Source organism: Mesoplodon bidens (assembly GCF_964165515.1).
Source record: "Mesoplodon bidens genome assembly, chromosome: 4".
NCBI lineage: Eukaryota > Metazoa > Chordata > Mammalia > Artiodactyla > Ziphiidae > Mesoplodon > Mesoplodon bidens.
Window position 1 is genome coordinate 117,427,705 of NC_138160.1, and position 27,082 is coordinate 117,454,786.

General features: G+C 40.5%; 1 pseudogene across 1 annotated transcript; it reads left to right on the plus strand.

The window, feature by feature from the left end:
• The first annotated feature begins 11,614 nt into the window (after positions 1–11,614).
• On the plus strand, positions 11,615–12,976 carry LOC308616036 (neuropeptide Y receptor type 6-like; annotated as a pseudogene). Its single transcript has one exon. The product of its transcript is annotated as a neuropeptide Y receptor type 6-like (transcript).
• The last annotated feature ends 14,106 nt before the right edge of the window (positions 12,977–27,082 follow it).

Consider the following 27,082-nt stretch of genomic DNA (forward strand, 5'->3'; position numbering starts at 1 on the left):
ATACATAGAGAATCCTAAAGATGTCACTAGAAAACTACAAGAGCTCATCAATGAGTTTGGTCAAGTTGTAGGATACAAAATTAATGCACAGAAGTCTCTGGCATTCTTATACACTAATGATGAAAAATCTGAAAGAGAAATTAAGAAAACACTCCCATTTACCATTGCAACAAAAAGAATAAAATACCTAGGAATAAACCTACCTAGGGAGACAAAAGACCTGTATTCAGAAAACTATAAGACACTGATGAAAAAAATTAAAGATAATACAAACAGATGGAGAGTATACCATGTTCTTGGATTGGAAGAATCAATATTGTGAAAATGATGATACTACCCAAAGCAATCTACAGATTCAATGCAATCCCTATCAAATTACCAATGGCATTTTTTACAGAACTAGAACAAAAAATCTTAAAATTTGTATGGAGACACAAAAGACCCCAAATAGCCAAAGCAGTCATGAGGGAAAAAAACAGAGCTGGAGGAATCATATGCCCTGACTTCAGACTATACTACAAAGCTACAGTAATCAAGACAATATGGTACTGGCACAAAAACAGAAATATAGATCAATGGAACAGGATAGAAAGCCTGGAGATAAATCCACGCACCTATGGTCAACTAATCTATGACAAAGGAGGCAAGGATATACAATGGAGAAAAGACAGCCTCTTCAATAAGTGGTACTGGGAAAACTGGACAGCGACATGTAAAAGAATGAAATTAGAACACTCCCTAGCACCATACAGAAAAATAAACTCAGAATGGATTAAAGACATAAATGTAAGACTGCACACTATACAACTCTTATATGAAAACATAGGAAGAACACTCTTTGATATAAATCACAGCAAGATCTTTTTTGATCCACCTCCTAGAGTAATGGAAATAAAAACAAAAATAAACAAATGGGACCTAATGAAACTTACCTTTGCAAAGCAAAGGAAACTACAAACAAGATGAAAAGACAACCCTCAGAATGGGAGAAAATATTTGCAAATGAAGCAACAGACAAAGGATTAATCTCCAAAATATATAAACAGCTCATGCAGCTCAATATTAAAAAAAACAAACAACCCAATCCAAAAATGGGCAGAAGACCTAAATAGCCATTTCTCCAAGAAGACATACAGATGGCCAAGAAGCACATGAAAAGCTGCTCAACATCACTAGTTATTAGAGAAATGCAAATCAAAACTACAATGAAGTATCACCTCACACCAGTTAGAATGGGCATCATCAGAAAATCTACAAACAACAATGCTGGAGAGGGTGTGGAGAAAAGGGAACCCTCTTGCACTGTTGGTGGGAATGTGAATTGATACAGCCACCATGGAGAAGAGTAGGGAGGTTCCTTAAAAAACTAAAAATAGAATTACCATATGACCCAGACATCCCACTACTGGGCATATACCTAAAGAAAACCATAATTCAAAATGACACATGCACCTCAATGTTCATTGCAGCACAATTTACAACAGCCAGGTCATGGAAGCAACCTAAATGCCCATCGACAGACAAACGGATAAAGAAGATGTGGTACATATATACAATGGAATATTACTCAGCCATAAAAAGGAACAAAATTGGGTCATTTGTTGAGACATGGATGAATCTGGAGACTGGCATACAGAGTGAAGTAGTCAGAAAGAGAAAAACAAATGTCGTATATTAACGCATATATGTGGAACCTAGAAAAATGGTACAGATGAACCTGCTGGCAGGGCAGAAATAGAGACACAGATGTAGAGAACAAACATATGGACACCAAGCGGGGAAAGCGGTGGGGGGTGGGATGAATTGAGAGATTGAGATTGACATATATATACTAATATGTATAAAATGGATAACTAATAAGAACCTGCTGTATAAAAAAATTAAATAAATAAATAAAGCACTTGGAGGGGGAAAAATGTGGTTTATTCAAAATGTATAAAATTTGAAGATATGGTCATAAACAATACATACTAAATGTGAAAAATCAAAAATGAAAAATTATTTTCCCATTTGTTTTCAAATATTATCTTTTTTCCAAACTGCTCAAAATTATCTATAAAATTAAAAAGCAGTATACAAATTGTTAATTAACAAATACCAAATTTTAAGTAAATTATAATAAAATGGAAACTCATGTAATTTCTTTAAAAACTAACTAAATCCTATTATATATTTTGACAAAAATAGAACTACTCTCAATTCTAGGATTCAACGCTCATCCATTGCCACTGTCAACAACTGGCATCACATATATTATGCTTGGACTTCCATGTACAACATTTAAGAGTAATATGAATTGCTTATTATTGTAAAATATTCCTCAGCTGCCATGGACCACTGTTACAAATATCACCTTAATTTGTGAGTAGAACCACAAATTGGAATACAATGAAAAATAAGAAAATGGATAGTTAGTAGTACTGGAAAACAGCAATTCATTACACAAGAATCTATTTCATTTATGCTAAGTTAATTAGTCTTTCCTCTCACCTAAGAACTTCTGTCACTCAAAGCATCCCCATACTACAAAGCAGTATCCATAACCAACATCAACAGCCCATAACCTTCACGATATTTGGACATAATCACCTTTATTTTTTGAGGGCATGGGGCAAGTGATGGAGAGAAGTGTACCTTGGGCCTGAACGGTCTTAGTCTTTCAAATGTTTAGAATTACAAGTTGTGCTCTGCCAGTGCTGAGTGCTGGAACCAAGATGACACTTTTTTTTTTTTTTTTTTTAACATGTGTGATATGTGGGTCCTCTAAGTACAAGACCCAGGGCAGGTTGTCCTCTGCCCCAAGTCTTAAGGTAGTACTCTAAAGCTTTAGTAAGTAAATAGGTCCTCTAGGATCTACTGAAATCTAAGGAAAAAACAATCAATTCAAGCAGGTTAATCCTAACAGCTTTTCTTTTTAAAAATGCTTATAATGAGATGGCTCTTAAGAAAAACAGAGGTGAAGACAACTTCAGCAGGGTGAGAAAAAAAAAGAAAGGCTTTCTTTACCAAGCTTCTAGTATAATCAATTATAACACAGATGACTAAGACTTTTAGTTTAGACACTATTTATATTTTTCAAGATGCTCCTCAATCTTGACTTTCCCTAATATGTAAAAGTATGGGCTCAGAGAATCACCTAATGGTTTAGTTTACACTTATCAAGGCACAGCAGATTAAAGACAATAAAGTGTGTTTTATAACTAAATATAAAGCTTATAATATAATGAGAGAGAAAGTAACAAAGCGGCAAGAGCTTCAGAAAGATGGGAGAAATAATCAGGGGCTTACGTTCATTCTTTGGATACTTTGCTTGTTGTCCAAGGCTGTTAGCCTAAAAACTACCTTTTGCAATTAAAACAGTGAATTTTAACTGAGGCAAACAAAACTCAAATGCTTGCTAAATTTTATCACCAATAAAGACAGCAAAGAATTATATCAAACATCCCCTTAAAAATTAAAAAACAGGGGCTTCCCTGGTGGCGCAGTGGTTGAGAGTCCGCCTGCGATGCAGGGGACACGGGTTCATGCCCCGGTCTGGGAAGATCCCACATGCCGCGGAGCGGCTGGGCCCGTGAGCCATGGCCGCTGAACCTGCGCGTCCGGAGCCTGTGCTCCGCAACGGGAGAGGCCGCAGCGGTGAGAGGCCCACATACCACAAAAAAACAACAACAACAACAACAACAAAATTAAAAAGCAACTGTTTTCACCATTTCCCAATATCTCACGCTCATTCTAGGCTTTCTTTGGGAAGGGATGCAAAAACAGAAAACAATTAACTTTGCTCTTAACCTGGATTATATACTTCTACTAAGGCAAACTCTAAAAGACAACAATAACTGCCACTTACTGAATATCTACTATGTGCTACCATTTACCTTCAAAATAATTCTGCCAGACAGATGGCAGTATTCACCTTACGGAAAAGAAATCAAAAGCTCACAGAGAAGCTCAAGGTGACCCAGGTTAGGTAACATGGGACAATCTGGGTTCAAAGCCAGCTCTGTCTCACTCAAGCTGCCTCTCAAAATCTTCACCAACATCACAGACAACTAAGATGATTTCTTAGTATGCTAATACTAAGTTATTAGTATGCTAATACCTCACTGCTAGTTATTGCCACTGTTCAATATACAGAAAAGATATTTGTTTTTTAATAAGCCCTCCAAAGTTTGCTACTCTCTATATTTCAAGTACAAACAGATAACTAAGTAGTGGGGATACCAGTAAAAGATGACTGGGGGAAGACGAGGTATGGGCCCTGAACTACTTTGACTCTTCAAGTTTCCACAGAGGAGGAGACTGGCTTCCACTCCTGTAGCGCACATCCCAACCCCTTGCCACATACTCCACCCCGCCAGTGACCTGGCAGGGTTCTATAAAACACAGATACATAATTTCAGTGTTGTTGACTGCCTGGTAATTTTGAGTTTTTAATTAGTTAGTTTGGTGTATTGGGTAGGGAAATAGAACTGATTTGCATGGCTTAGTTCTAAAATTTGGGCTCCATCAATGAATCCTTGAGTTAGGAAATATTTCAAAATGTTGCTAGTCTATCCACTAGAACATGTCAGAAAGATCTTCAACCACACTTGATATTCCATAGCCCTGCTTCTCAAAGTCTTTGAACACACTCACTGTAAGGAAATACTTCTTATATTTCATTTAAATCTCACTTTTCAGTCTTCTGTAACAGTGAGGAACAGCCCCCTCTTGTAATAATCTTTCAAATACAGAAGAGGGATTTTCAGTCCCCACTTTTATTTAAGAAGCTTAGTTGTTGTCAGTTTCAAAGTGCTTGATGAAAATCTTATTTAATAATACACAACTTTCCTGGGGAACTTAGGTTAACTTTAATTTTAAAAGCATTTTTATTAGTCTCATAAATTATAGCAAAATCAGGAATAAAACCCATCTTTTACCTGATAGTAAATTCTCTAAGAACAACCACTAATGCTTATGAATAATTTTCCAGGAATATTTAAATTAAATGTATGATTTTGGCAAAGCTATTTTTTAAAGTACAAAACATATGTATACATGCCAGAAAATGCAATAGATTTTCACATGCACTCTTACTATCATCTCTATGACTGAAAGTAACATTTTGAACACATCTTGTAAATAGTTCCATCAAATATCACTGCTGCTGTGACTCCTAACTCCTCCCTTCTGGCTTCAGTGGCCTTCAGATCCTAATGGACTCCTGAGCTTGATCTTCTGTGCAATGATTTCAACTCTGGAAGCAGCTTCTGAAGCTATGGATTGTTTAGTAGATAAATAAGCCAAGAAGGGAGAGGGGCGTGTTATGGCTTGGATAGGTGGCTGACATGTCATCTTTTGACATAAAAATAAACTTAGAAAAATAATCGTGGAAATGAAGAAAGAAAACATGTAGAAGATGAAAAGAATAGCAACAGAGCCAGAAATTTCCAACAGGTAAGAAACTGGGAAACAAAGCTCTAAAATGCTAAATAAAAATCTTGCAATTATGTTTTTCAAATATTCTTTTCATGTTAAAATAATCCTGTTTTTAGGGCTTCCCTGGTGGCGCAGTGGTTGAGAGTCCGCCTGCCGATGCAGGGGACGGGGGTTTGTGCCCCGGTCCGAGAGGATCCCGCATGCCACGGAGCGGCTGGGCCCGTGAGCCATGGTCGCTGGGCCTGCGCGTCCGGAGCTTGTGCTCCGCGGCGGGAGATGCCGCGCCGGTGAGAGGCCCGCGTACCGCAAAAAAAAAAAATCCTGTTTTTAAATATGTGAAGATCATTAAAAATTAGAACTGTTGTAGAACTGTTGTATGTTCAGGCCTAATTATACCGGATGTCTTTTGCTTATGTGATCTGAAAAACAACCCCACAGCTTTAAAATGCACCATTGTAAAGAAATTATCAAAACAAATCACCAAATGCTAGTATTGGCAAAATGGAGTTTTCATTACTTTTTGTTTACCTGTTTGTAAATAAACTTAAAAACCTGGTATACTTATATTCATTGGCAGAGTTTAGCTCTCCTTTCTTGATAAATTTAATGTGTTGTTATTTTAAGAATTAAAAGCCTCAACATTCCCAATAATGAAAAGTTCAGTCATTATCCTCCACGGAAAATTAAAGATTCAAACAATTCAAACAATCTGTATTGGCTTGATTTTAAAAGTAACTGTTAGGATCTGGAAAATGAAATGTGTACATTTTCTACTGACATTTTATATGGACTCAGGCAACTGTCAAATTCAAGGAAAAACAATCTCCAGCAGAGAAAATCAAAGTACATGTAATAAAATTCTAATGTTACCCCCAAATCTTAAAAGCACACATTTCTGCAATAGATAGATGTAAAATCTGATTTGGGGGGAATGGGTGAATAGTTGAGTAGGATAAGGAGTTTGCACAGTATAGAATAACCAGGCCAATTATACTTTTATAAGGCTGTGAAGGAGTAAGCATTTGTTTCTTGATGCTTCTTATGGTTACTTAACATAGTAGTTTGTTCTTAGGGAAAACTATAAGACGTGTCTTTACAGAGATTCAAGTTCTACTTGTTTTCATGGAACACAAATGATTAATTTGATTGATTTTAAGAAATGACCCAAATAAACTAGAAATATTACTTTGTGTATGGTTTAGAAAGTAGAAGTCCTATTCCTGGCTTTGCTATTAACTATGCAACCATGAGCAAGCCACAGGGTCTTAGTTGCCATGTTTGTAAAGTCAGAATTAAAGTAGAGTACAGGACTGCTGTTGCGATCAAATAAGAGAACCCACCTTGTCAGTACTTAAATTCGTTTTTAAAAATTGTAATTGGGGCTTCCCTGGTGGTGCAGTGGTTGTGAGTCCGCCTGCCGATGCAGGGGATGCGGGTTCGTGCCCTGGTGTGGGAGGATCCCACACGCTGCGGAGCGGCTGGGCCCGTGAGCCATGGCCATGGGGCCTACGCGTCCGGAGCCTGTGCTCCGCAACGGAAGAGGCTACAACAGTGACAGGCCCGCGTACCACAAAAAAAAAAAAAAAAGAAAAAAATTGTAATTGAAGTAGAGTTGATTTACAATATTGTGTTAGTTTCAGCTGTACAGCAAAGTGATTCAGTCATATATACATTTTTTTCAGATTCTTTTCCATTATAGGTTATTACAAGATATTGAATAGAGTTCCCTGTGGTATACAGTAAATCCTTGTTGCTTACCTATTTTATGTATAGTAGTTTATATTATACTCCTATACTAGTTAATTTGTTAATTCTACACTCCTAATTTATCTGTCCCCCTCTCCCTTTCCCTTTGTTAACCCTAAGTTTGTTTTCTACGTCTGTGAGTCTGTTTTTGTTTTGTATATAGATTCATTTGTATTATTTTTTAGATTTCACATGTAAGTGATATCATATAATATTTATCTTTCTCTGACTTGCTACACTTCGTATGATATTCTCTAGGTTCATCCATGTTGCTGCAAATGACACTATTTCATTCTTTCTTATGGCTGAGTAATATTCCATTGTATATATATATATCACATCTTCTTAAACCAGTCGTCTGTTGATGGGCACTTGGCTTGTTTCCATTCCTTGGCTACCGTTAATAGTGCTGCTATGAACACTGGGGTGCATGTGTCTTTTCAAATAGAGTTTTCATCTTTTCTGGATATATGCCCAGGAATGGGACTACTGGATAATATGGTAGCTCTATTGTTCATTCTTTAAGGAACCTCCATACTGTTTTCCATAGTGGCTGTATCAATTTACATTCCCACCAACAGTGCAAGAGGGTTTCCTTTTCTCCACACCCTCTCCTGCATTTATCATTTGTAGATATTTTGATGATGGCCATTCTGACCAGTGTGAGATGATACCTCATTGTGGTTTTGATTTGCGTTTCTCTAATAATTAGTGATGTTGAGCATCTTTTCATAGCACTTAAATTCTTGAGTGAATAAATAAATGGGGTAGTACTTCAGACAAATTAAGCTCTAAACAAGTGTGAGATGTTATTTGCACCAACACAGCCATAGAATCTATATTCCTAGAGGCTTAAGGAAAAGGAGAGAGAGTTCTTGCAGTGTGATCCTGCACTATTTTGGGACCCTCACATATGTACTTGGAGGGTGGGGATGCAAAACTTCACTTTGCCCAAGGCCACAGGCTCTTTGAAATTACATAAGGAAATTTTTTAATACAAAAGAAAATGTTCTGCTCACCTGCTTTTAAAATTAAGAACAACAAATACAGAAGTTTCTTCAAGAAATATAAAACAGGAGGTAGCAGAAAATAGTGGAAAGAGCATGGAACTCTCCAAGAAGCAGGAGACTAAGGCTCTGGTCCCTGTTCTGTCGGTAATTAACTACAAAGCCACAACATCTGTCAAATGGGAGGGGTATATTAAAATACCTATAGAGTTTCTTCCAGGTCAAAACACCATAGCACCAAATGAAATATAAGAGATAATCTAAAATATGCTTTAGTTTTTCTGTGTTATGGATAATTAAGGGAAAGGAGGAAACAGAGAAGAGAACAAGGCAGATAGGCAGAAAGGAAGGAAGATAATGAGAGGTAAGGAGAAAACACACATAGACCAAGGGGCAGACACACAAACTCTACCCCCAACACCTCCCCCCAGCCCAAAAAAAGAATTGTATGAATAGAGACAGAAATAAAGACACACACAAAAAAAGACATTCAGATACAGAAATAAATATGCATATGCAGACTTTGGCAGAGTAAAGCTTTTATTTTATTCATCTTGAAACTTTTAAACACAAAACTACCAGAAAATGTGTAATGTAATGCTGTACTTTTGCATTAAAAGGTATAAACAGAGCCAGTTCAAGGCATGTGCCTCATGAGCATACCTAGATACAATCGAGTGGAAAGACTGAAGACTACCTACCTCTGCCATACGCTACTCATATTTTCGGGCAAAATATCACTTGGTAATTTGAGATCTCACATCTTTGGGGGTCATTTGCAACCAAACAAGCCAAAGATGAACTCTCCTAAAATAGAAATGTATCCCAAGAATTTTTTTACGAATCCCAAGAATTTTTTTACAAAGCATTACTTTGCTTCCAGATAGGCAAGATTTAAATATTTTAACTTAATAGTTACCAATTATGTAAAGTGTAAATCCCACACTGCCATTCAAAGTCCATATTGGGGATTTACTTGTTAATCTTCTTGAATTGTAAAGAGAGCACTGGATAATGTAACTCCAGCACTCCCCTTTGATTCCCTCCCAGATGAGGCCTATCTGACCTTCTGAGCTTCAAGCCTCTGAAGGAATTTATAGACTGGGGAACTAATTTGTACTTTGCTACTAATCATTATAGAAGATAGTAGAGGGGTTTCTACTAAGTTTTAGACCTGCTGTTGCAGGGTGGTGAGTGATACTCATTCACTCGGCCCAGACAACCCAGATCAACAAGAATGGGCAACACAAGGGTTTCCAATGTTTATTCCCATCTCTATTACCAAACTGCTAAGAAAATCTGCAAAACTGTATGAATTTCCAAATCTGTAAACAGAAAACTGTTATTCAGACCTAACTTTGCAAGGTTCACAGGAAGCTTTTCTTTATTGTAGACAGTAAGAGCTGGGAAGCACAAGACTTTGCTGGTTTTGTAAAATAGGCCATTTTTAAAATTTCATTTGACAGATCAAGAAATTGAGGCCCAGAGAAGGGGAGTGACTTGCCCAAGATCAAAAAGCTAGTTAGGGCTTCCCTGGCCTGGTGGCACAGTGGTTAAGAATCTGCCTGTAAATGCAGGGGACATGGGTTCGAGCCCTGGTCCGGGAAGATCCCACATGCCTCAGAGTAACTAAGCCCTTGCGCCACAACTACTGAGCCTGAGTGCCACAACTACTGAAGGCCGCATGCCTAGAGCCCGTGCTCCGCAATGAGAGAAGCCGCCACAATGAGAAGCCCGCACACCGCAACAAAGAGTAGCCCCCCGCTTGCCACAACTAGAGAAAGCCCACGTGCAGCAACGAAGACCCAACGCAGCCAAAACTAAATAAAATAAATAATTTTTTTTTAAAAAGCTAGTTAGCAGCAGGATATGTCTCCTGACAGGAAGTATAGTGCTCATGCTAGCATACCCATATGTATCTGTACATCTGTACACTGCCTATTTCCTTTTCATTCTTTTCCTCCTCCAAGTGAAGCTTGTTTGGTGGCAAGTAAACAATTTGCTATTTCTCTTTTATACTTCTAGTCCACAGACTGTCATAAAGGGCTTACATCTATCTTGACATTTCCCTTCAGCCAATATCTGTGAACTCTAATTTTGTTGAACCCCTGAATCATCCAAGCCCTAAACTGCATCTCAAATACCTCTGTTTACAAATTTTGCTATTTCTACTCATCACCACAGCACGTCTGAACCATAGATCAGTTCCTTTTGTCCTTCTTTATCTTTTATCAGTGCCATTTATTTTGTTTTCTTCAAATTCCTAAATAATAAACCAAGATAAGGGGTATTTTTTTCCTGTGCTCTCTTTCAACATACCCTCTTTGGGCCAGAAATGTCACCACCTGGAATGGCAGGGCATTCACCATGTCTGTTGTGCATCCTGGTATGAATAACTCCACTGAATTTGACCACCGTAAGCCATGCTGAGCCACAGGATCAAGGACCCCCTTTCCTCTAGAAGTCAGAAAAAGAAGAGACCCAAGGGAAAAGAAAACTGAGGGAATGCTTTCCAAATAAAGTTAATTCTGAGTAATAGCTCACTAGGCACTAGCTACCTTTGCTTGATCTCTAGAATCTGAACAATGTACCCAGAAACTGCTTGTGCCAAGTCTGGCTTCAACCCCAGAGAATGGAAGAAAGAAAAAGAGGGGAAGCCATATGCTGTTCCATAGCGGGCATGATCTGGGAGTCTAGACCCCAGACTTAAGGCTATAGACTAGCTCTGGGGAGTGGAACTGACAAATTTTATTCAGCACGCATATACTGAACACATACTATACGCTCTACGTTGGGCGTTAGCAACAAATTCAGTTGCGTGATCTCATTTAGTCCTCACAACAATGCAGAAAGACATTATTTATCCCCATTTTACAGCTTTAAAAAACTGAGCCATAAGGGTAATTAACTTATGTCAAAGTCATACAGACACCAAACAGTAATGCTCCATGTGGAGCCCAACTCCAAATATAGTACTCTGGCCTCCACAGCACACATATACAAAAAAGACAGAAGGTGATAGGGATGGAAAGATACCTTTGAGCTACCTTATATAGTTAACAGAATGCTGTGGCATTCATTCCCTTTCTCATTATCTCTAAAGATTATACTGTTGGGACAAATAAAACACCCTGAGATGAAAGGAAGGCAAGGATACAGAGACTCTCTGGATATATCTCTATGTACTCTCAGGGACATTGTTCCACCTATAGAATAGTCCAGGTTGTTAAGAACTTGCATTAATTTTCTAGGTTCTGTTTAATTTTTTAGGATCTCAAGAGCTTACTCAAGTCATTCATGTATTTCCATCAAGCAGACAAAGAGGAAGACTAAACCCTACTCATCACTCATTGGAAGACTCAGAGCAAAGTTCTTTCTGAGAACTGCTGGACAAAATATCCAGCCATAATACAAGTAAGCTTAGAAAAGCTCTTCTTGGGGCTTCCCTGGAGGTGCAGTGGTTGAAAGTCCGCCTGCCGATGCAGGGGACGCGGGTTCGTGCCCTGGTCCAGGAAGATCCCACATGCCGTGGAGCGGCTGGGCCCGTGAGCCATGGCCGCTAAGCCTGTGCGCCCGGAGCCTGTGCTCCACAACGGGAGAGGCCATAGCAGTGAGAGGCCCACGTAACGCAAAACAAAACAAAACAAAACAAAAAAACCTAGGAAAAGCTCTTCTTAAACCCTGACATGATGGAACTTTTCCTAAACCATCCAGCATCTAATAAAACCAGTATAAAGAGCAACAACTCTGCATTTTTCTACTTTGAGTCCTGTAGACCCCACTTCCCTAGCCATGCTCCTATTACTCATAGTCTATACTGTGATCTTAATCATGGACATTTCTGGAAACCTCTCTCTCATTATTATCATCTTTAAGAAGCAGAGAGAAGCTCAGAATGTCACCAACATACTGTACGCCAATCTCTTCCTCTCTTGCATCTTGGTATGTGTCAGGTACCTCCCTTTTCTATCATCTACACTCTGATGGATCACTGGATATTTGGGGATATCATGTGTAAACGCACCTCCTATGTGCATAGTGTCTCCACCTCTGTGTCCATATACTCACTTGTGTTAACTGCTGTTGAAAGATATCAGCTGATTGTGAACCCTCGGGGCTGGAAACGCAGTGTAGCTCACGCCTACTGGGGTATCACATTGATTTGGCTGTTTTCCCTTCTGTTGTCTATTCCCTTCTTCCTGTCCTACCACCTCACCCATGAGCCCTTCCAAAACCTCTCTCTTCTCACTGACCTCTACACCCAGCAGGTGGCCTGTGTAGAGAACTGGCCCTCCAAAATGAACTGGCTCCTCTTTACAACCTCCCTGTTTATGCTGCAATATTGTCTCCCTCTGAGCTTCACCCTCATCTGCTACCTGAAGACTGTTATCTGCCTCCGCAGGAGAAATGGGAAAGTAGACAAGAAGAGGGAAAGTGAGAGCTGGGTCAGGGAGAACAAGAGGATCAACACGATGTTGATTTCTACTGTGGTAACCTTTGGGGTCTGCTGACTTCCCTTGAACATCTTCAAGGTCACCTTTGACTGGTATCATGAGGTCCTGATGAGCTGCCACCATGACCTGGTATTTGTATTTTGCCACTTGATTGCTATGGTTTCTACATGTATACATCCTCTGTTTTAAGGCTTTCTCAACAAAAATTTCCAGAAGGACCTGGTGTTGCTTATTCACCACTGCTGGTGCTTTGCACCTCGGGAAAGATATCAAAATATTGCCATCTCCAGTATGCACACAGATGAATCCAAGGGATCATTAAGATTAGCTCATACATCAAGAAGTATATAAAAACTGGTAACACTTAGTGCTAAAGCCCTTCTTATGTGAGAGATGGAGAGGTAATGGCTGGGGATAAGGCAAGATGCAAAAGAAGCCAGAACTAAAAAAATTTTTAAAAAAGCAACTTTATGCTAACCAGTTTTGCTTTAGGCCAGACCTATCTGTCTCATATATCTACCCAATACAAACACACACACACACACACACACACACACACACGTGTGCATGCACATCACCCTTTTCTCTTAGAAGAATAATAACTTACACACCTAGCTGCCATCATTTGTGGCAAAGAATGACAATAAGAAAGCAAGAGAGGCAAGGAACACTGATGACTGGGGAACAAAATTCCCAGATATTGTTATTCAATGGAATATCCACAAGAGTTATTACTAATGATGTGCCCACTAAAAACAATGCTATATATATCTCCTTAGTGCTGAAGCAATTCCACTTTATGATATGGAAATTGTAACTTTCAACCATATAACTATTCAACTAATTAGCAATGTCAGAAAGACCCCTATTATAACTTACTAATTAGCTAACTGAGTTTGGATTGGAAGTTGAAGGAATGGTTTTAAGTTAACATTTAAACTAAGTATTGTAATTATAATTAATTCACATGCCTGAGTCAGATTCTCCAGTTTATAACAACAGTACATTTTCTTCACCAACAATGCTATTAGTACCACTAGAACTGGTCACAAACTCTTTAGCACTCCAATTATGCTCAAATCACATAAACTAACTTATTAATGGCAAATGTAGATAGAGCTTTCATTACAAAATGACTTTTTATCTCTAATTCTTTTTTTTTTTTTTTTTGCGGTACGCGGGCCTCTCGCTGTTGTGGCCTCTCCCGTTGTGGAGCACAGGCTCCGGTCGCGCAGGCTCAGCAGCCATGGCTCACAGGCCAAGCCGCTCCGCGGCATGTGGGACCTTCCCGGACCGGGGCACGAACCTGTGTCCCCTGCATCAGCAGGCGGACTCTCAACCACTGCGCCACCAGGGAAGCCCCTCTCTAATTCTTTATGTACATTAAGTAGGGGTTATTAATGACTCTATCATTGGGTCTGATGAACTTCATTAGTAACACTTATAGTTAGCTCCAGATTTTTTAAAACCTCTTGCATACCTTATGACTTAAACATTTTAAAAATATCCCTCATCCCTACAGAGTCACTTAAATAGAGAATCAGCTAGATTGTCTTCAAAAAGGATACTAAGCTACCATTCAAATTAGCTCAATGACTTTTACTAAATGATGACCAGCTCTATCTCTTCCTCGGATACGTCTCCCTATTAAACTGGGGCTGCAGCTTATTTGTATGTTAAAAATGTAACCGTATTTTCTTCTTTCTTTTGAATAAAAGGTAATGTTTCTCTGAATACCTGTGGTTTTTCAATTGTGTGTGGTTTTTTTCCACATTTAATCTCCATATTTTCCCCTCCTGAAAAATCTTTTCTCTCTCTCTCCCCTTCCCTGCTCTGTCTCTGTTTCTCCTTCCTCTCTCCTTTCCTCCATCTAGCTTTTCCTTCTCTTCAGGATTTCTATTCTCTCTGATATATCATTTTTGGGAAAATGAACAAAAAAAGCACTGCAGGATACCCAACAGAAATAAAACGTAACAGTATCACAGTATTAGCTGCAAATAAAAGCTTTTATCTAAAAACCAACTTCAAATGGTTGCAGTTTAGAATCCTAAAGGTACAGCTGCATCCCCTTAGCCCAGAAAACAGCTCTCCCTAGATACTATTTCTATCTCTTCTGACAGACAGTGGTTAATATATACTATAATTAAGATCCAATGTGATATTTTACTTACTTGGTAAAGATATAATGATTCTAGTTTCCATTACTAAACAGATTTAGACCAAGCCACTGAAAGCAGGAAAGGGCTTTCATCAAAATCTGATACCACCCTCTCCCCGCACCCAAACACAAACACCTGGGCTCCTCTAACCCTGGCACCCCACCCTGAGCATCCACAAGAGATCTCCAATCTGTTCCTAAATATTATAGTGCTCTTTCTGGCTCCATGATAAGAACTATTTCCTTCTCCAATAAAACTGTTCTGTCTTTTCTTCTGAACTTTTCTTGAGCTTTAATGAAATAAAAGTCACTAATGACATAACTATCAATTATAGTCTTTTGCATTGCCATTTGCAGCAACATGGATGGACCTGGATATTATCATACTAAGTGAAGTAAGTCAGAAAGAGAAAGACAAATATCATATGATATCACTTACATGCAGAATCTTAAAAAATGATACAAATGAACTTATTTACAAAACAGAAACACTCACAGGCTTAGAGAACGAATTTATGATTACTGGGGGAAATGGGGGGGGAGGGATAAATTGGGAGTTTGGGATTGACATGTACACACTACTATATTTAAATTAGATAGCCAACAAGGGCCTACTGTATAGCACAGGGAACTTGGCACAATATTCTGTAATAACCTAAGTGGGAGAAGAATTTGAAAAAGAATGGATACTTGTTTGGGTATAACTGAATCACTTTGCTATACACCTGTAACTAACACATCATTGTTAATCAACTATACTCCAATATGAAATAATTTTTTTAATTAAAAAAAAATAGTAGTCTTTCTTCGGTTTATTTTTTCCTCAAAAAAGTAGTGAATTAACTGTAGTTTTAATGCATGCTTTTACCTGTAAGGGATTTTCATTCTGACAGTTGGGAGAGCACAGGTCTATAAGTAGCTACTTAGGAAGGTATAATGAGAATATAAACCAAGTGTCGTGCGGACCCAGTGGAGGTAAAATGCATTTTTGAGAGTAAACAAGGAAAGATTTCAGGAAAGTCTACCATACTGTTTCTGCAGTATTTGTGGATGGTGCACACCAATTGGTCTACCGTTGAACCACTTGGTGAGTGAAATAAGGCCTCATTTTCTCACTTGCCTCTCCCCCAGTTGCCAGGTGGGCCTGTATTCTCCCTGCTAGGGATCTATCTGAGACTGGAACTTGACGATGTTTGCCTGATAGCCATGCAAACACAGTTCCCTCTAGCCACCGCTCCAAATATCTGTTCCTCTGTCTCCTGACCTCAAATCATTTTGGATTGAGAGTAATTTCTCTTATCTTTAAAAGTTTCCAGAAAAGATGACTATTAGTGGGATGTACGTGTCTGCCTACTGAACCAGAGCTGAATGAGAAAATGCTAATACATCCTGCAATGAGTTCCCTAAGTTTTCTCTCTGCCCGTTTCTAAAGATCCCCCAGATAATTTGTAACAGAGAATCAACAACATAAATGATCCAACATAACAAATACCCAAATGTGGTTTAAATACGTATGGTGCATATTTTTCTACAATGGAAATGTAATATCCTGAAAAAGGTGTACATAACTTGACAGAGCAATAAGCATGAGGCTTCATTTTTTTGTGTGTGTGAATATTTTCTCCCATTCTGTAGGTTGCCTTTTCATTTTGTTGCGTTTAGTATTTCTTTTTTAAAAAATTGTCATTACTTGAATTGGGAAATTGGAACTGACATATATACACTATTGATACTATGTATAAAATAGATAACTAATGAGAACCTACCTATAGCACAGAGAACTCTACTCAATGCTTTTTTTGTGACCTAAATAGGAAGAAAATCCCATCCCAAAAAAGGAGGGATACATGTATGCATACAGCTGATTCACTTTACTGTACAGTAGAAACCAACACAACATTGTAAAGCAACTATATACGCCAATAAAAAATTCTTTAAAAGCAACAATAAAGACCACTTTAGCTTCAAAATAATAAATAAATAAACAGTCATTACTTTATTTATTTATTTATTTATTTATTTATTTATTTATTTATTTTTAATTTTTGGCCGCACCACAGGGCACGTGGGATCTCAGTTCCCCGACCAGGGATCGAACCCACGCCCCCTGCATTGGAAGGTGGAGTCTTAACCACTGGACCACCAGGGAAGTCTCTTATTTTTTTTTTTAATTTAACTTTTATTTTATATTGGAGTATAGCTGATTTACAGAGGCTTCAATTTAAAGAAACTGTTCCTCACTCTGTGCTATGGAGGAAGAGTATATAATTCGTCAGCCCAGTAAAAAAGTCAACCTCTCTTCCTGTAAACTTTGTTTTTAGTAGAATAATAAATCAAGATAAATATATTAAGTCCTCACTATGTCTTTAGCAGTGTATTAGGTACAGAATAAGTATGACACAGCTTTAAGAGTTTACAGTCTAGCTGAGGCTTTAAAGAGTTTACAATATACCAGAGGTGTAATTCAATGTCTTGGTTTTGAAGGCTTTCCTTCTGGCTAGGTTGAAAGCTGCCAAAAGGAAAATTAAGAGTAAATGATGGCAGAGTTGGTATCAAAGGAGGACTCACTTTTTCTTTATACCCATAAGTGAGAATATACTGGGGAAGAAAAGAGGAAGTATTCTAGAAAAGGGGTCAAGGAGGAGTATTTAACATTGATAAGCCCAGGAATTCCTAAAATCCTCCCTGAAGTCACCTATGCAATAAATGTGCTCATGCAATAAACTGGAGAAATGAGACGACGAGTGTTTCCAGTGCGTTAAGGAAGGCAAGGCAGGTCTGTTTCCCCTGTTACTGTGTCCAAATCAAACTCCTTGTCGGTGCTGGGATAGTATTTGCCCTGCGGAAGAAGTGAAAGGATGTGTGATGCCAGTGACAGGAACACATCCATCTTCCATCTGGTCACCAACTGTTTCCTGTGATCCTCTATTTTAGGTAGTGAAATCTGTTCTTCTCAACTAGACTGTGGACTTTCAGAGACGTTAACCTACATCTTTTATTCCTTCTATACCAGCCCCACACTACCCACTCAGAGTATTTAAGATAGGACCAGGCAAGGAAAAGCATTTAATACAGATTTTAAAAGTTATTTCTTAAAATACAAGCTAGGCAGTCATTACTCACAAATTACTGAATGCCTGAGTGTTCTCAAACCTATGTTTTATTAATTATCCAATGAGAATATAAAGACATAAGCCTAATTACACAGATTATAGTAATGACAATAAACTACCAAAACCCGAGTGCTTTGGGACTCGGCTTAAACGTTTCTCAAAAATCTTCTCTAATCTCCCAGGGCTGTTACGATCCCCCTGCTCTCGTAGTACCCCGTGTATAGATAATTACCATGCATAACGATGAAGGCTTGTTTACATCCACAAGACATGAACTCCTTGAAGGCAGAGACTGGGTCTTATTCACTACAGTGCTTCCAGTGCCAAGCATAGCATCTGGCACAAAGTAGGAGTTCAATCAACATTTTCAAACTGTAGATGTAGAATAAATCTAGCAATAACAAATCTTTGCTTGGAAGTGGTGTGTGGATCTGAATAGTAAGTGGGACCTGTACTCCCTGAACTCAGTACTTAAAGAAACAGAATGTCAAACTTCTATCTGAAATATAAGAGCCAAGGCTCAGGAAATCTGCATGAGGTGGAGAACAAACAGAAACACCTTGGTTCTAGGGGAACCTCAAGGGTAAGGTGGATTTTTATGGCTCACATGTTATTTACAGATACAAGTTATGCCAGTAAAAGTCAGCTAACTGGGCAGGTCCTGAGAGTGGAAGAAAATGCCCTGCTAACTTCCAATTAACGAAGTTGGCAAAGTTCTTAGAGCAAACAGATTATAGAAATGAAAGGCCAGTCTTCCAGGGCAACCAGCCTCTAGGAGAGTGGGACTCATTATGACTCTACTAGAAGAAAAACCGGACTCTCTATAAAAGGCCAAGGCAGGGCAGAACTTTGTCTTTTTCAGTGAGCCAAATTCTTCTTCTCCACCCAAAAGCAACAGTTACTGTGTTACTGATTTGAAGGCAGTGTTCCTCATCCCAGGATCCCAGAAGATGCCCTCTGCTTTTTTACAGCAGTAGGAGTCCCTGACTTCTGGACACTGTCACCAGACAATTGTACCCTGAGGATTCAAGTTTTACATCTTTCTATTCCCTGCAAACTTTCTCAATTTAAAAACAAAGACAAATATTTTAACGTGTATATGTGTGTGCGTGTTTATCCCTGGCTGATAGGACTTTTGGGTGACCTATCTTTACTTCTTTCTTCCTTGTTCCATCTTGCCTTCTAACCTCCCTTCCTCTTTCTTTCTTTTTTTAAAAATAAATTTATTTATTTATTTATTTATTTAGGCTGTGTTGGGTCTTCGTTGCTGTGCGTGGGCTTTCTCTAGTTGTGGCAAGTGGGGGCTACTCTTCACTGCGGTGCGGTGCACGGGCTTCTCATTGTGGTGGCTTCTCTTGTTGTGGCTCGTGGGCTCTAGGCACGTGGGCTCAGTAGTTGTGGCGCACGGGCTTAGTTGCTCCGTGGCATGTGGGATCTTCCCAGACCAGGGCTGGAACCCGTGTCCCCTGCATTGGCAGGCGGATTCTTAACCACTGTGCCACCAGGGTAAGTCCCCCCTCTCTTTCTTTTGGCCTATTTGCTTATCTGTATTTTCTAATATTCTACTAGGAACATACATTATTTGTATAATTTTTTCAAATGGGTGAGAAAAGGTAAAAACTTTTTTTTAATTATAAATTTATTTATTTATTTATTTTTGGCTGCATTGGGTCTTCATTGCTGCATGCGGGCTTTCTTTAGTTGCAGCGGGCCGGGGCTACTCTTCGTTGTGGTGCGCAGGTTTCTCATTGCGGTGGCTTCTCTTGTTGCGGAGCATGGGCTCTAGGCACGCGGGCTTCAGTAGTTGTGGCACAAGGGCTCAGCAGTTGTGGCTCATGGGCTCTAGAGCACAGGCTCAGTAGTTGTGGTGCACGGGCTTAACTGCTCCACGGCATGTGGGATCTTCCCAGGTCAGGGCTCGAACCCGTGTCCCCTGCACTGGCAAGTGGATTCTTAACCACTGAGCCATCAGGGAAGCCCTGGGTCCCTATTCTTGAGGAATGCACTGTAAGCCAGACAATTACAACATGGTTAAGAGTTTCGAAAGAGGCAGAGTGGTCTCCCTGGTGGCGCAGTGGTTGAGAGTCCGCCTGCCGATGCAGGGGATACGGGTTCGTGCCCCGGTCTGGGAGGATCCCATATGCCGCGGAGCGGCTGGGCCCGTGAGCCATGGCCGCTGGGCCTGCGCATCCGGAGCCTGTGCTCCGCAACGGGAGAGGCCACAAGAGTGAGAGGCCCGCATACCGCAAAAAGAAAAAAAAAATAAATAAAAAAATAAAAAAGAAAGAGGCAGAGTGGGACTATGCCTTTTCATCAGAATCTAATTCCCCAGCTCCCCCAAGAAACTGAGAGGGAGAGAGGGTACATGATCACTGACAAAAAGACTATACAGATTGGAAATTTTGCAAAGCTGTAGCTGAAGCCTGGCATCCCTGACTGGCGCTGACCAGCAGCTCTGTCTCCTAAACCACTGGGCCCTGCCAGTGTTCAGATGAAAAATTTCCAGGGGAATGGTGTCCGAATGGTGCCCATGCACCTTACTACACAGAATAAGCATGCTCTCAGCATATCAAACTGATGAGGAACTTCAGCAGTAGCATCACAGGCTCCTAGAGAGAGACAGGTACAAGCTAATCATGTCTGCCATAACCATGGAACATTTCATGAAAGTTTTCAGGCAAAGCCCCTCCATACTCATGTGTCTTCTAAAAAATACTCTCTCTCTCTCTCTGATTCCAGGGAATTGAGAAATAAATTACAAAACCAGGATTTCAGCTGCTTCTGGAAGAGCCAGGAGCTCTCAGAAACAGATGTTAAATCTAATTTTGGAGCCTAATAAAAATGTTGGATATCTAGCTTGTTAGAATGAGTCTGGGATATGGCTCATAAGTCAATGATTCAGTGGAACCTAAACCTACAGTATTGTGTGGAGGGGCTTCAATTCCTCCACAGAGCAACTGGTGGGAAACAGCTCACAGATCTCAGATGTTCACTCATCCTCCTGAGAAGCCACAAGGAGCAGCTACTTGCTCATTCATTCAGACCTACAATAAAATTGTCTCTGATGTTGGTGGAACATGGACTGTCAAATAATGCCCCTGGAAGCCAGGAGTCCTGGAACTCTCAACCCAGCTCCTCCAAGGACTTATTTTGTAGCCCTAAGCATGTCAGTTAACCCCTCTGTGCCTCAGTTCTGCCATCCATGGAAAGAGACTCCTGCTGCCTTCCTTTCTGGAAGAGATGTAGAGATGACATTGGAATATTCACCCCCATGCTTCAGAAGTTAACTGATGATACTGCTCCCAGGGCAGGAGGGATGGAAAGGAAAGTGGAAATACATTATCAAAGTATAGTGGAAAAAGCTCAAGTTTTGAGCCATCCAGCCCTGGGTTCGAATCCTGACCCTACCACTTACCAGCTGTGTGAAATGAGGCAAGCTTCTTTAACATATCTGACCCTAGAGTTTAATATAATACATAAGACAGAGAATAATTCCTGTCTTATAGGACTGCTATGAGGATTCAAGATAATGTATGCATGGTGCCTGGCACAAGTAGGGACTGAAAATAGTAGAAATATTAAAATTTCTGACACCTACATAAGCCCGGAGGAAGTCACTCTTCTATAAATTTACCTGGGTCAGAACCAGCCCACAGATCAGAGAGTTGGGTTAAAAATCTATGGAGGAAAAAAAAAATCTATGGAGGAATCTAACTTCCTAAAGATGATAGGAGAGAAAAAGCAGACAATTTCACACTGCTCTCAGCATCCTTCCTCAACCCTCATCATATAGAAGGAAACTTTCCACCTTCACTCAGCCATGGCCTTGGTATCACTCTGACAAGAAATCTCTTGTCACCCCATGGGACCTGGCTTCATAACCTGACTACGGAATACTGCAGGGAAGGGAGACGCAGGATGTTGCAGGAAGGGCTTGCAATTCTAAACATGTGGTTTGGGAAGGTTTCACTGAGGTGACATTTGAGAAAAGACCTGAAAGAAGTAAGGAAGTAAGACGTGCAGACAGCTGAGGGAAGAGAGTCTAGGGAGAGGGTAGAACAAGTTGCAAGGGCCCTAAGGCGGGAGTATGTCTGGTGGATTCAAGGAACAGCAGGAAGACTGAAGCAGAGTGAGTGAGGGGAGAATAATAAGAGGATGGGATCTGGGAAGGGCGGGCCTTCACATGTGGTCTCTGAAGTGATAGTCTTCCCTTAGGCCTCAGTTCTCTCTTCTAAAAAGTAGGCATAATGGTAATACTCAAGAATAGCATACTTGAAAGGGTAAAGTAAAAAGACAACATAGTGAACAATCTAATGGACTAGGAATCAGAAGACTTAGGTTTTAGGCCTATATGTACTCTAGTTGGCTATGTGGCCTTGGGCAAGTCACTTCTCTAAGCCTGTTTTCTTATCTGTAAAATGGAACGATCTTGGTTGACAGAGAATTTTTTAATCTGAAAAGTTATACTGTGCATAAAGTATTTTTCAACAAATGGCTGGAACAACTGGATATTCATATGCAAAAAAAGAACTGTTATTCAATACCTCATTCCATATAAAAAGTCAAATTGATCACAGACCTAAATATAAAACTTAAAGTTATAGGGCTTCCCTGGTGGCGCAGTGGTTGAGAGTCCACCTGCTGATGCAGGGGACGCAGGTTCATGCCCTGGTCCGGGAAGATCCCACATGCTGCGGAGCGGCTGGTCCCGTGAGCCATGGCCGCTGAGCCTGCACGTCCGGAGCCTGTGCTCTACAACGGGAGAGGCCACAAGAGTGAGAGGCCCACGTTCCGCAAAAAAAAAAAAAAAAAAGAATAAGTTGATAAGTTAGACTTCATCAAAATTTAAAACTTCTGTTCTTGAAAGGCACTGGTAAGAGAATGAAAAGACAAGCCAAACTGGGAGAAAATATTTGCAAAGCACATATCTGATATAAGACTTTCTGTCCAAAATATATGAAGAACTCTCAAAATTCAATAACGAGAACAAACAACCCAATTTTTTTAAATGGGCAAAAAAACTGAAGAGACATTTCACCAGAGAAGACATATAGATGGCAAATAAGCACATGAAAAGATGCTCAGGCTCATTAGTCATTAGGGAAATTGAAATGAAAACCACATGATACTAACACTACACATCTGTCAGAATGGCTAAAATTGAAAAGAGTGACACACACAAAGAGATGGCAAGGATACAGAGGAATTGAACCCCTCATAAGCTGCTGGTGGGATCTAAAATGGTACAACCACTTAAAAGTTAAACAGACAACTACCATTTGATGCAGCCATTCCACTCCTAGATGTTCACCTAATAGAAATAAAAGCATACACCCATGCAAAGATTTATATGTGAATGTTCATAGCAGTTTTATGTGTAATAGCCAAAAATCAGAAACAATCCAATGTCCATCAACAGATGAATGAACAAACATACACAGTATATTTATATAATGGATACTATGTGGCAATAAAGAAGAATGAACAATTGTTACAGGCTACGATATGGATGGATCTCAAAATAATTACAATGAGTGAAAGAAGCTACACCTTCCCCCCAAAAAAGTACATACTGCATGCCATTTATATAAAATTCTAGAGAACGCAAAGTAAACTAAACCGACAGAGAGCAAATCAGTGGTTGTTTGAAGATAGAGGTAAAAGGGAGGTTCTACATGTAGAGACATGAGAAAACTTTGGGGGGTGACGGATATGTTAATTATCTTGAATGTGGTAATGCTTTCATGGGCATAGAGCACGTCAAAACTTATCAAATTGCACACTTTAAATATGTGCAGTTTATTGTATGTTAATATACCTCAATAAAGTTGTAAAAAAATTTTTTAAAGAACGCAAAGTATTCATTCCATTTTTTGTCAGCAAACATTTATTAAGCATCTACTTTGCGGCAAGAACCATGCCAGGCACAAGAGAGGCAGAGACAAATGAAACCAGGTTCTCAAGGTACTTACAGCCTCCAGGAAGGAAGCTTTAAAGCAATTTCATGAACCTACTGCACTGTCACCATCCTCTGCAGAAGGGGAGAAAACAAGGGCAACCTCTGACAGTGCGAGGAACCAAAAGGTAAAGCATGGATCAAAATTAACTCTCTTCCCTCTCTCCTCCTAGAATCCTCAACTCCCAAATTGGGAACATTCTTCTATACTCCCTCATCTCAGAACTTTAGAACATCAGGGCTGGAACTGCTTATAGGGAGGAATGAAGCTCAGAGAAGGAAAGTGACTTGTTATCTCCCACAAAGCTTGTCAGTGGCAGAACTAAACTGAGCAGGTTCACCCCTGACTTCTGTTTTATTTTTGGATAAATTGCATTATGACAATATTTATTCTCTACCTGAGCTGACTTTAGTGATTAATGATTGAGGATTCTCAAATTCACCCAGAAACTTCACATGAAATGGAGCTGGATGAGCTGCTTTATTCTTCCATAGTGAGCCTTCAAAGCAATTCTGTGAACACCAGGGTCAGAGTCACTGGAAATTCAGCTGACCATGAATTTAAGTGTCAAAGCTTCCAGATCAGTTTTCTTCTGCTCAGTCACCACTCACAGCCTTCTCAGGGGAAGGGCTCTGCAGCTAGGCCAAGAGGTGGATGTGGGAAAACCTGTGCAGATAGCATAATACCCACAGAGATGATGAACAGATTGTACAGATCTCTCAGTTTATCCCTTCTTCCTCCTTCTCCTTCTGAAACATACTTCTACAACTCTTTCACCCTACACCCTAAGGGTGAATCCAAATTTCTTCTAAGTCCCAAGAAAGAAGAAAAGAATAAGAAGAGGGGGGACCTTCAAGATGGCAGAGGCGTAAGACGTGGAGATCACGTTCCTCCCCACAAATGTATCAAAAATACATCTACGTGTGGAACAACTCCTACAGAACACCTACTGAATGCTGGCAGAAGACCTCAGACTTCCCCAAAGGCAAGAAAATCCCCACGGACCTGAAGGGCAAAAGAAAAAACAGAGACAAAAGAATAGGTATGGGACCTGCACCTCTGAGAGGGAGCTCTGAAGGAGGAAAGGTTTCCACACACTAGGAAGCCCCTTCGCGGGCGGAGACGGGGGGTGACGGGGGGGTGGGAAGCTTTGGAGCCACAGAGGAGAGCACAGCAACAGGGGTGCAGAGGGCAAAGCGGAGAGATTCCCGCACAGAGGATCGGTGCCAACCAGCACTCACCAGCCTGAGAGGCTTGTCTGCTCACCCGCCAGGACGGGCGGGGGCTGGGAGCTGAGGCTCGGGCATCAGAGGTCGGATCCCAGGGAGAGCACTGGGATTGGCGGTGTGAACACAGCCTGAAGGGGGCTAGTGTGCCACAGCTATCCGGGAGGGAGTCCAGGAAAAGGTCTGGACCTGCCGAAGAGGCAAGAGACCATTGTTTAGGGGTGCGGAAGGAGAGGGGATTCAGAGCACCGCCTGAACAAGCTTCAGAAACGGGCATGAGCTGCAGCTATCAGCACAGACCCCAGAGACGGGCATGAAATGCTAATGCTGCTGCTACAGCCACCAAGAAGCCTGTGTGTAAGCACAGGTCACTTCCACACCTCTCCTCCTGGGAGCCTGTGCAGTCCGCCACTGCCAGGGTCCCGTGATCCAGGGACAGCTTCCCCAGGAGAACACATGGTGCACCTCAGGCTGGTGCAACGTCACATTGGCCTCTGCCACCACAGGCTCGCCCCGCATTCCGTACCCCTCCCTCCCCCTGGCCTGAGTGAGCCAGAGTCCCCTAATCAGCCGCTCCTTTAACCCTCTCCTGTCTGGGTGAACAAAAGAAGCCAGAAGGCTACTTACACGCAGAGGCAGGGCCAAATCCAAAGCTGGACCCTGAGAGCTGTGCTAACAAAGAAGAGAAAGGGAAATTTCTCTGTGCAGCCTTCGGAGCAGCGAATTAAATCTCCACAATCAACTTGATGTACCCTGCATCTGTGGAGTACCTGAATAGACAACAAGTCATCTCAAAATTGAGGTGGTGGACTTTGGGAGCAACTGTAGACTTGGGGTTTGCTGTATGCAACTGACTAGTTTCTGATTTATATGGTTATCTTAGTTTAGTTTCTGGCACTTGTTATCATTAATGGATTTGTTTCTTGGTTTGGTTGCTCTATTCTTATTTCTTTATAATTTCTTTATATTATAATTTCTTTATAATTTTTATAATTCTATAATTCTTTATAATTTTCTTTAAAATAAAAATATAATTATTTTATTTTATTTCTTTCCTTTTTTCTCTCCCTTTTCTTCTGAGCCATGTGGCTGACAGGGTCTTGGTGCCCCAGCTGGGTATCAAGCCTGAGCCTCAGAGGTGGGAGAGCCAAGTTCGGGACACTGGATCATCAGACACCTCCCAGCCCGACGTAAAATCAATCGGTGAGAGCCCTCCCAGAGATCTCCATCTCAACACTAAGACCCAGCTCCACTCAATGACAAGCAAACTACAGTGCTGGACACCCCATGCCAAACAACTAGCAAGACAGGAGCATAACCCCACCCATTAGCAGACAGGCTGCCTAAATTCATGATAAGTTCACTAACACCCCAAAACACACCACCGGACTCAGTCCTGCCCTCCAGAAAGACACAATCCAGCCTCATCCACCAGAACACAGGCACCAGTCCCCTCCACCAGAAAGCCTATATAACCCACTGAAACAACCATAGCCACTGGGGGCAGACACCAAAAACAACAGGAACTACGAACCTGCAGCCTGTGAAAAGGAGACCCCAAACACAGTAAGTTCAGCAAAATGAGAAGACAGAGAAATATGCAGTAGATGAAGGAGGAAGGTAAAAACCCACCACACCAAACAAATGAAGAGGAAATAGGCAATCTACCTGAAAAATAATTCAGAGTAATGATAGTAAAGATATCCAAAATCTTGGAAATAGAATGAAGAAAATACAAGAAATGTTTAACAAGGACCTAAAAGAACTAAAGAGCAAGCAAACAATGATGAACAACACAATAAATGAAATTAAAAATTCTCTAGAAGGGATCAATAGAAGAATAACTGAGACAGAAGAACGGATAAGTGACCTGGAAGATAAAAAAGGGGAAACAACTACCACAGAGCAGAATAAAGAAAAAAGAATGAAAAGAATTGAGGACAGTCTCAGAGACCTCGGGGACAACATTAAACACACCAACATTCGAATTATAGGGGTCCCAG